Source organism: Mytilus galloprovincialis, chromosome 8 (genome assembly GCF_965363235.1).
Source record: "Mytilus galloprovincialis chromosome 8, xbMytGall1.hap1.1, whole genome shotgun sequence".
NCBI lineage: Eukaryota > Metazoa > Mollusca > Bivalvia > Mytilida > Mytilidae > Mytilus > Mytilus galloprovincialis.
In genome coordinates this window covers 71,000,466-71,010,155 of record NC_134845.1, presented here as the reverse complement: position 1 = coordinate 71,010,155, position 9,690 = coordinate 71,000,466, and positions in this window count along the sequence as shown.

The window sequence follows — 9,690 nt, the reverse complement described above, 5'->3', positions numbered from 1 at the left end:
TATGCGACGCGCCCTCCTCGAGAAGGAGGCTAAACATGCATACACAAAGGCCAAAACATTCCTGCAATGTCCAATCTGCAACGCTAATGCCTCGCACTCCATGTGATGGTGGCAAAACATGCATACACAAAGGCCTTAACAGAAAACATTCTTGCAATGTCCAATCTGCGACGCGCCCACCTAAAGAGGGAGGCAAAACATGCATACACAAAGGCCTTAACAGAAAACATTCCTGCAATGTCCAATCTGTGACGCGCCCTCCTCGAGAAGGAGGCTAAACATGCAAACACAAAGGCCTTAACAGAAAATATTCCTGCAATGTCCAAGCTGTGACTCGCCCTCCATGTGATGTTTGCAAAACATGCATACACAAAGGCCTTAACAATGTCCAATCTGCGACGCGCCCTCCTAGAGAGGGAGGCAAAACATGCATACACAAAGGCCTTAATAGAAAACATTCCTGCATTGTCCAATCTGCGACGCGCCCTCCTCAAGAAGGAGGCTAAACATGCATACACAAAGGCCTTAACAGAAAACATTCCTGCAATGTCCAATCTGCGATGCGGCCTCCTAAAGAGGGAGGCAAAAAATGCATACACAAAGGCCTTAACAGAAAACATTCCTGCAATATCCAATCTGCGACACGCCCTCCAGGAGAGGGAGGCAAAACATGCATACACAAAGGCCTTACAAATTATGATCAATATTATGACCAAGGACGGGTGTTGCTAAGGTAACAATACACAGTTAGGAAAAAAACTTAAAATTGACACCCATAATTTTTAAACACCCTCTTTCCCCTCCTGTCTAACAAAAGAAGGCTTTATATGTGTGTTATGCATGTATATACTTATAGAAAGAGAATCTTCCATAGATTTGATTTCTAATGGTCATAAGGGTGAAATATACTCCCTCTTGGGTGTAACCATGGCAACAATCTGCATTTCTTAGATACAAAATATAGCAAAAAAGGGGGGTGAACATGTCACAAAAGTCTCCAAAATTTGGTCTAAAGGAAAATTTCAATCAATTACAGTAATACCTTTCCTGAATCCATAGGTTTATATCTATCAAGTGGTCCCAAAAAAATCATATGCTTATCTGCTCGATTTTCCATAAAATTGAATTGAAAAGATCGAGCGCAAAATCTTTGTTGATAAACACTACAATAATGTATGGACCTATGAACGGTACGGATAGGAAAATACGGACTGTCAATCATATAAATGGCCTATAAAACATGTTAAAAACAATCTTAATGTTCATATAAACCCACTTAGAAGGCTATATTATTCTTCAATTATCTAAAAATCAATTTTATTGTACAAAAACTTTAGATTTAAATACTAGTAGTTCATGCTTAGTTGTGTCGACGGCTTTTTCAAATTCTTATATAAACATAAAATTGAGAATGGAAATGGGGAATGTGTCAAAGAGACAACAACCCGACCATAGAACAGACAACAACAGAAGGTCACCAACAGGTCTTCAATGCAACGAGAAATTTACGCACCCGGAGGCGTCCTTCAGCTGGCCCCTAAACAAATGTATATACTAGTTTGAGTGATAATTAACACCATACTAAACTCCAAATTGTACACAAGAAACTAAAATTAAAAATAATACAAGGCTAAGAAAGGCCAGAGACTCCTGACTTGGGACAGGCGCAAAAATGCGGCGGGGTTAAACATGTTTATGAGATCTCAACCTTCCCCCTATACATCTAGCCAATGTAGAAAATTAAACGCATAACACTACGCACATTAAAATTCAGTTCAAAAGAAGTCCGAGTCTGATGTCAGAAGTGTCTGTTTGGTGTCCAAAGTTGTGTTTCGCGAATGGGATATTTACGAAATGCATGTTGTTTTTTTATTAATGATATTATAATGATTTAGTCGACTCATTATATGGGAGCATACTATAAGTTCGAGCTTCTTACAAGGAAACTTAGCAGTAGTTTACTGGTTTATTGAATGGTCAGCCTTGTCAAAAAGTGGACATATGTCTGCTGTTGTCTATTCATCAGGTATTGATTGAGCTGGTAATGATGGGTTATCAAAAAATGTTGTTTTAGTATTTTAGGGCTTGTTTGTTCTGGCACACAGGCTTTATGTGTATTGCTATTTATAAATGAGAAGATATGTTATGTTTGCCAATGAGACAACTCTTTACCAGAGATCAAAGTGACAAAGAAGTTTTAAATTTAAAACAACCATAGACCCCCGCACGGCCTTCAACAATGTCCATAACGCATAGTCTGCTGTAAAAGGCTCCTAAAGGACAAATGATGAAATGTAAATAAATTCAAACAAGAAAACTAATGGCCTAATTTAGGTACAAAATAATGAACGAAACACAAATTAGCAACACAGCAACAAACCACTGATTTACAGGCTCCTGACTTTGGATTTAGGCACATACAAAATGTGGCAGAGTTAAACATATTAGCCGGCTCCCAACCCTCCCCTAACCTAGGACAGTGGTGAAACAGAACAACAAAAGAACAAACTATAATAACTAGAGGCTCTCAAAAGCCTGTGTTGCTCACTTGTATCTACTGTGATTTTGGAAATCATCTAAAATAGGGCTAAAATCATAATGAATAGTATTAGATACCCTAATAAAGTAATAATGATTGAGGTCAAGTTTGGTTTAATTTGGACCAGTAGTTAAATCAAAAGCAGGTCATCCCTTTTAAGTCTTACGATAATTACTGAAGACCCTTTATATCATTATGTAAATTAGTTTTCAAGTTGTGATCATGTGAAATTGTGTGTTTTCTAATTTTCCCTTAGAATTTAATAGGAAACCCCTATATGTTCTATTTTTTTTCTATTTATGGTGGCCTTGTTGGTTGAAGTAAGTTGTCATCTGATACATTTTTCAATCCAAATACCCTATTGAAAAATTGTGGCTAAGTTTAATTCTATTTGGCCAAATTGATTTTAAAAGTGGAGAAGATTTTGTAAAAGATTACAAAAAATTACGAAAAATTTACTTTAAAAGCAATTACTCCTTAAGGGGTCAATTGACAATTTTTGTCATGTTGACTTATCTCCAGATCGTACTTTGGATTCGAATAGAAATACATATTGTGAAAAAGATATGTAGAAACTGTAAATAACAAAAATGATCAGCAAAACAGGTTCTACAAATTTTCATAAATAGTGAGTAGACTCTTCTTAGGAGTAATTGCCTATTATTTAAGACATTTACGCACACAGAGAAATATATATCTTTAAACCTAAATGTATGGAATGTTTTTTTTTAACTGTTATGTATTTCCAAATCTGTTTCCCTTTTTCCTTGATATCGCCTACCCAATTTTTAGCCTACATGTTGTGCGATTTTGTTATTTCAGTCATACTCTAATTATTCATCCCTTATTTTATTAACTTATTTTTACATTGTATCATAGATGAAAATTATTCGTTCATTGTGTGTTAATTTGTGTTACTATGTTTTTTTTATTGCGCCGGTTAAGCCCTTCCAATTGATATTTAATAGTGTGTCTTTCTATGTTGTCACAGTGATGTTACACTATTTTTTTAGATAAGGGAGAAGGTTTGGTACCATTAAAATGTTTAATCCCACTGCAATTGTTTGCACCTTTCCTAATCTGATGTTCAATAGTTGTCGTTTGTTTATGTGGTTCATAGTGTTTCTCGGTTCTCGTTTTTTATACAGATTAGACCGTTGGTTCTCCCGTTTGAATGGTTTTTACACGAACAGCAATGTATAAAGGGCCCTTTAGAGCTTGCTGTTTGTTGTGAACCAAGGCTCCGAATTGAAGACCGTACATTGACCTATAACAGTTTACTTTTATAAATTGTGACATGGATGGAGAGTTGTCTCTTGGCACATACCACATCATCCTATATCTATATAGGGACTTAATTGACTACAGGTCAGATATATTGTCCGTTGATCGTCTACGCGCATTTAAAGAAAACGTACAATGTTGGATAGTGAGGGGCAAACGTTTTCATTGAACATCGTAGTTCTAGCCCCCCCCCCCCCCCCCCACCCCCCACCCCCCCACCCCCCCAAATTCCGTCCATATCAATATTTCTTTCCGTTTTCGTTTCCGCCGTTTAGCAACACCCCCTTTTTTTTGTTCGAGCTACACATAGCTGGTCTCAGACTGATAATAAAAACTACTAATAATACATAAACTTTATTTAGAATCAGCATAGTATACAAACAAGAACATAACATAAATTTTATTGAGCTTTGAACCGGCATAAAACAGAAATTAGTAATGACAAAATATTACATGCATGTATGAATAGGTCAACAATAGTCTCTATCTTGGTACTATTATTTAAATCCTTGTAAAAATCAAAACAATCGTTGTTTGATGGGTACTCATACTAAATTACTGGGAATATTAATTTTAAGTTTGACATCTAAAATTATTAGACGTCAATTTTCTTGTTAACATTATCACGTCCGAAAAGAAATAAAACCAATTTCCAGAAATCACTCCTATCTTTTCCGGTATTCGTTTTCGTAAATAACGACACCTAACAGTCGTAAAATTGTAATAAATAGAAAACAAAAACGACAATTATCACAAATTTTATATTACAGTAATTGGCAGACCGTGAAAACTTGCACTGTCCACATCAGCATCATTTTGTTGGTGTCAATAATTGACAGAATTCGATTCCATCATAATGTTTGGATTAAATAAATGTGTAGAAATGTCTTGTTAACGATATTGTTTTCACCTAGTTTTATTTATTTATTTATCATATATCATGCGAATTGGGAAGTTCTACGTCAGGCCAGTCAGACATATATAGGCCTAATGACTATCATTATTGTAGTCTCTGGTCCTTCAAAACTTTACTGACACCATTCCCGTCAAGTATCTTAAGCACAAGGAAAACTGAAGCAAATGTTGCAACTACTAGTATTTGGATTGATTTTTGTTCATAAATATTTTACCTTTTTGTGATCCTTAATCATAGGTCAACGACTAACGAGACGAATTTATAAAAGTATTTCCAAACTTGTTTCCGAATCCCATATTTGAACTTTATGTAACATTGTAATCAGTTATATCTTGTAATTTTTCATTAAAAAATACTGTTTAAACTAATAATGACTAACTACTGAGCATTGTGTGACGTATGTAAATGTGATTAATGTCCAATTCAGTGAAAGATAATTACTGTTTCCTCCGGACTTTTCTATAAAGAAAAAGGATTAAGGGGCACATAAACAAATTACACATGAATGGGGGGGGGGGGATAAAAATGAAAAAATGTACGAAAACATAATATGGGGTTTTTTTTGCCATAAGAGGTGCCAGGATGACTTACCCGTATCCGCGGACCTTGTAAAGTGTTAAGACAAATAAACAGATACTAAACTAATCTGAAACTATCAATAGAATAGTGATTTTTCTTTTATTGTCTTTTTTCTATCTATTTATAGGACAAATGACAGAAAAAGGTCAATACTAATGAATTCAAGTTTTTACATTCTGAAAAAATTCTATAAAGTGCTAGATTTTAGTTATTCTAATTATATGTTAACCATCCATAATGCTGTCATAATGAGATACGTTTGTTTGAATTGTTTGAAGCTCGATGTTCAATTCAAAAATACTTGTAATATTATTATTTATTAGCCTCAATACCATCATTTGCAAAATAACCTAAAATTAAGATATTGAAAAAGACACGTGCTCTTTTAATTTTTTGGTTTCTTTTTGAAAATGAGAAATAAATCAGAACATCTCCTTTGACTTTTAGAATAAAGGATATTGTAGTTAGATTTATGAAATTAGTTTTTCCATTACGAGCAAGTCCCAAACCGCATTATCTCTTAATGGCTGGTAATTAACCCTCTTCATAACATTGCGTGGATCTCTTCTGAAGTTACTTAATTATTCCAAACATTAATAAAATATACTGCTCTGAAGACAAAAATATGACGGAAAAAATCTTAAAAGGAACTTAAGACGTTATGCCAGATATTCAATTTACCGAGGAAACCATCAAATTTCTCGAGAGCTTTTACATTTTGGTTACATTAAAGAAGTAATGACATTGTCAACTTATGTTTTGCTTTCAGAACACATTAGGGAGTCGGAACCGTGTAAAAGTCACCCAATAACCAGTTTATAACTTAACATTATAAATATGCAACCATTGGAAAATATTCATAACCGAGTCCGGATATTGGTTAAAAATCATATGTTGTTCCGTGACAGCGGAAACGATGAACTCGCATGAAAACAGCATTTCCGAATGAAGCTTTAATCAGCATAGCAAGGAAAATTTGTACAAATTTATCTTTTATGCTTATAAATCACTATCAGTTAATGACATAAAAATTATTGAACGATTATCGTTTCTTTCGTGTATGAGATTTTTAATTGCTCTTTTCTCTTTGGTATTAATTTCTTTCCATAATAATAAACAAGTCAACATTTAGCAAAATGTTTTAAATGAGATTTTTTAATGAAGATATTTTTTGATGCAGTTTTGACGCAATTTCCGACAAAAATTAAGTCTTTTATATTTTATTTCTCTGTCGGACTGTAAATTAGTATATTGCATGTGGTTGGTATTTCCTTGAGGAGAATGTTAGGAAATGGGTGACCGTGCAAGCTGTATCAAGAGGAAACAACAATAATGCTGCGTAATGTTAGTTTTGTTATAAAAAGTCAGTCATTCAATTAGTCTTTCAAACGTTTTTATTTTGACCACAATATTTGTTTTTGTTCTATTTTAGATTGTATCTGTTTGTTGCTGCTGTTGTTTTTGTTTGTTTATTTTAGGGGGTGTCTTTTAATTTTTCTGCGACCAAATGAATACTTACTTTATGTTTTCTTTTTTGCAATTGTATGTTTTGATAAATTTTATAGAGACAAAACTCAAGGAAGGACCAGCAAGTCCGTCACAAAAATCTTGCGGTTAAGAGTAATGGCAAGTTTTTCGGAAGTGTTCATGATTTACAATTATTTTTTTAGAAATAGCGGTAGAACGGCACTTTTTCAATTTATTTTATGTCCTTCGTTTAAATCAATCAAAAACAAAAAATGATGCGATTAAAATATGTAAATACTTATTAGTCCCTTGCTTTGTTTCTTAATGGTGTGGAATCACATGTCAGACGACCTCGAGCAGACGACCGCCAACATTCATACGTCGGTCGATTGTTCATTATAGTAGAAGAATCAGTAACTGAAGAAAAGCAGACTTTCTATCAAGAGAATCAAATCCCCCGTAAAAAAAAATAAAGAAATTATCTATCTCAATATAAAGTGTTTTCATAATTATTTATTGTTTTGCTTTTGGGGAGAGTCTTGCAATATAGTTGTTTAATGAAATGAAAACTTCATCAAAATATTAAGATTTCGATTTGAAATCAGAAAAGCGATCGGTTTTGTTTTTTCACTTGTCCTGGGGTTAGATTGGTTAGATTGATTCGGTATTACAAGACCACAGGCCGCACTGTTGATGGTTATGGAGAACTAATTAACATAGATGCTTATTTCATCATAATTCTTGATCGTCTGTTCATTAATTGTTCTGTTCAATTAAATTAAGAAGAAAGTAATACATCATATAAAAGGGTCGTAGTTATGTAGGTCACGTGCACACTCAATAGTTCCGAAGATATAAGTGGAATTTGGGAGTACGGAGCCTTTACCATGCACTGCAATCGGCAATTTTACTATACATATATGGAAGTTTTAACATAAATTGATACGATGTTCGTCGAATAAGCTATATATCGTCTCCTGGTAGCCTGCTTCTGTTACGAGCGAACGGCATTTGAAATTAATGTATGCACGGTGCCGCGCTTGTTTGGCGGTATCTTCTTAGCGGTTTGCGTAATGTAATGTCGATTTCTGTGAAAAATGAAAAGAGCAACAATAGAGAAATTAAAAGCTAATCATTCAAACAGACTATGATTGCAGAATAGAACATACGATACGTACAAAGTATAGAAAAATATGAAAATATTTATTCTGTACTTGTGAAGCAAGCAAACAAGAGTAGCTGGCAAACGTCGTTTTTCTACTCCTTATTTATCAAGTTAGGCTTTTACTCGTATGTTCTGTAGTTTCGCTCACTTCACGATTTTAAGATTAAATAATTAGAAATTTGCAAAGTTATGAACAAAAAACTAAAAAGTTATAATGAAAAATAACTTGTCAGATCAATTTGAATAAAAACCTCAATGATCTCAGGAGGATATTTTTGTTCTTTATAAAGGAAACAAAAATTTTCGTGATTGAATGTTTCGCCAAATTCTAAATCAAAGACATTTTAAAATACTTTCTAGTTCTACGCCTGAGATCATGATAATTTAACACTTATAAGCACATCCGATACCGACGACTAGCTTTAAAATATAACAACAGGACAACGGGATGGTGTCCACTTTCCCGCCATTTTTATTTTTTGACCCATGAAATGTACTCGTCCGCCCTACAGGGCGGAAAATGGAGGTTCTTTTAAAAGCATTTGCATATAAAGTACGTATTTATGGAAGTTGTTTTTGTCAAAATAATGGTATATTAATCGGTCAATATTTGAATTTATTGTAAAATTTATTTTACATACAATTTCATTCGAATTTAAAGATCTTTAAAAATAAAAACTAATGCTTCAAGTGCGTTTTAATCCGCTTAAAAATTGTAGGCACGTCCACGGGACTGTATTTATTCTAAATTTATTTGACTTTTACTCAACTTTTGGGACATGCTGGCGACTATTCAGACTGGACACAGAAATTGAAATATTAAAATTATTTACTTAAATATGAATTACATCTGGCATGTTTTAAAGATTTCAATTTGAAGCATTCAAGATTGTAGAATTTTCAGATTTAAGGATTGAAAATTGAAGTGACCAATTGAAGACAAACCCTGAGCAAATATTACCGCGTCAACTCGTGCAAATACGGAGGTCTCGTTTTATATTAATGTTTTCTTTAAACAATTTACACAAATAATAAAATCTTCAAAATTTAAATTAAACTAATATTTTCAAACTAAACTTCTTTGGCTTACAATACAACACTATCAAATATAACAACGACCGGAAAGGGGTTGTAGACTTTGAAAAGAAAAGGAAGATCGCCAAAACAATTATTGGTTAGAATACAACTAACACTTTCCCTTTCGTCGGCTTGTCTGTCCTGTCCTGTCCCTTATTTTTTTGTCCTAGTCACACATTTAAAAAATCGCCTTCTTGGATCCGTTCAGACTTCGTAAAATTCTTGCTTATATATAACATCATAACCACAACACTTTTGCTATACATTGGTTGTCGGTAGTTGGCTGTTTTTGTCATATTGGAGCCTTTTATATAGGTGACTATATGGTATATGTTTTGCTCGTTTTTTGAAAACCGTACGGTGACCAATAATTGTTTATATCCACTTTATTAAAATTCTGTTGGATTAGATACAAAACTATTAATTTGCGGACACTTGGAACTTTCGAACGAACAAAATATTCAAATTTTCATAAAAAGGTCAAACAGATTTCTTATGCCTTGATAGAGCGTTATTATTACTGACACGGAACGTCATCGTTGTCATCAACTCACAAGTCATCGTCACAGAATTATACGACTTTTCAAACTTTCTTTTTCTCTTTTTACGTTCTCTCCTCTTTGTTCACATATAAAAGCTAGTATTATATTGAATAAACTGTTT